Consider the following 2,550-nt stretch of genomic DNA (forward strand, 5'->3'; position numbering starts at 1 on the left):
TAATCATCCCTTCCATGTAACCCTTCTAAGAGGGATGGTCCTATTACCTTGCAGGTGGGTTTTGAGCCTTCATTACATCCACACCCCTTCACATCTACTTGATGGCTTGTTTTTGAACTTCTGATACTTCTTCCTGTCAACACCTCATGATCACACAGGCTGATGTGCTTCTTCCATGCGGGCTTTGCTGATTCCCTGCTAGATGGCTGCTTGTTTAATTTCAAGCCTTTAAGACCCCAGAGGCTATATATTTTAATAGCTAGGCACCATCAGTTTTCTTCACCACATTTGCTTACGTACCCATTTTGTCTTTGGCAATCGTGTCAGGAAGGTGAGTATCATACAACGCCAAATTATTAGAAAAAAACCATTCTTGTACCGAGGTAAGATTTAAGTAGAGGCCCAAAGTCCATCTGGCTCCTTATTGCATTTGCATCTATATACATCTCTAAACAAGTACACATGTATTTTATATATTTACGTATATACATTTAGCACTTTTAGGGGGAGGCTTTTCCTCTCTTTTACTGTTACTGTTGTTTTGTATAGGAAATCCAGGATAGGTAAATCTATAATGACAGTCACTAGGTTAATGGCTCCTTGGGGGTATGGCAGGGGAAGTTGGAGGGAAATGAGGGTGCAAATAACAATGAGAACAAGAACTACAAAAATGTTTTAAAATCAATTGTGGTGTGGATTGTGCAACTCTGCTTAATAGGACTGAACAATTGAATTGTATGCTTTGTGATTTATATGCCAATAAAACTGTTAAAGCCAAAAATGTTGGCAATTCAAACCTACCAGCTGCTCTTGTTCTATAGGAAAAAGATGAGACTATGTGGTCCATGAAGATTGATAGAAACCCTATACAATGTTTTTAGGGTGGCTATGAGTCAGAATGGACTCGATGAGTTGGGTATCCCTGTCTACTTCTCCTCTGTACACACCGAGTCACCGTGAGTCTGGATAGACTCAACAATAGACAACAAGCATAACAGAAGACCCTGAGTGGTACGGGCAGTAAACCACTCAACTAACTAAAGTCCTGGTTGCTCATACTTAACAGGAGACACTTCAAGAGAAAGATCTGATCACAGCCTTGAAAATCCTTTGGGCATGGTTCCTGGGTTGTGGTGGGTCATAACTCACTCTCCACAGTGGTCGGCTGGAGCAGGCTGAGAGCGCTCTGAGCTCTCATTGCCCGTGTACAGGCAAGGGTAGTCTGCATGCTGACCCCTCAGAGGAGCTCTTCCTCAAAACCCGAGCCCTCAGGAAGATCAGCAGCTCAAATATCCATTTACCCCATAAACAGCGTGTTTGTGTCATTTACTGTTGTTCATTGTTACTTCAACTCCAGCTCAGCCAAGCTTTACAAATATATGTTGAAGCATTTCATCCAGCTTTTTGCTGTGTTCCTGCAGGGGCTTATCTGCTCATCTAGTATCATATTACTAGCAATGAAATTCATTCCCTTATAATCTAATTTTTTACAACAGATTTCTGAGCCATCCATCAGTCTGGCCTGGCAGTTCAGCTGCAATGCACAGATCATGTCTGCATTTTTAGAGGCTTCGGAGGGCCTTGAAGGAGCCCAAGCATTTTGCAGACCACCTGAGGGGGCTGGAGGGAGCTGGACTTCCACCTTTTAGCCCCTCCCCACCAGCTGGGCTGCCCACCTGCCTAATGCCAACACATCTGCATGCTGCCTCTACTGCTGTTCTGAAGGTAATTACAACCCCTCCCCACAGCAGATCCCCACTTGGCTTGGGTGTGCACTAGACATCACAAAATAGCAGAAACCCCAACCAATTGCAGTATTTCCAAAGATTAATTATCACTCACTTTTAAAAAGTCAATTTTCTTTAAACCAGGGATGCAAATGAGAAAACAAATGAAAAATGGATTTCCAGAAGAACCCACATTTTTGCTGTTCAGCAGGAATCATCCCCAAACCCTGATTAAAATATTGGAATTGCTTCATATCTTGTTAATCTCCAGCAAAGAGGCAATGTCACTTAAAATTAGCAGAAACCCTGCGATGGGGGAGGAAAGCCTGAGCAAAGCATTTATCAATGTTAATTTACTAAATAGACTTTTACCAGGTGAGTTTGGGTTGGCAGTGGAGTGGGCAACCACTTACATGAGGTTATTTAAAAGATGCCAGGATGCCTATGTTATCTCCTGCCAAAATGTCTCCCAGTAACTGGTCATTAGAGCATAAAATTCCAGCATCACTTTAATTAAGGGCCAGTCTTTTTCTCTCTCTCTCTGCCTTTCTCTCATGAAATCCATGTCATTTACCCATCTCTAACTTGCCTCCTAATGAAGACCAGTTAGGCCTTCCAGGAGGAGTGAGTTCTTAACTAAAAGGCATATTGGTGCTTTAGTGACAAGCGGTAAAGAAAGGAACAGGTTCTAAAATCTGCAGGGCATAGAACAGGGGAGGCTATCCAACTGCAGGTCTCTGCCCTGGGAGGGAGAGAACAGCTAGCGGTTCAGAGTGTCCCGGAAAATGATGGACTTGAATTTGGACTAGACGTGTGTCCACAC

Source organism: Echinops telfairi, unplaced genomic scaffold, assembly GCF_000313985.2.
Source record: "Echinops telfairi isolate 266 unplaced genomic scaffold, ASM31398v2 ScPeMD7_4;HRSCAF=17, whole genome shotgun sequence".
Classification (NCBI taxonomy): Eukaryota; Metazoa; Chordata; class Mammalia; order Afrosoricida; family Tenrecidae; genus Echinops; species Echinops telfairi.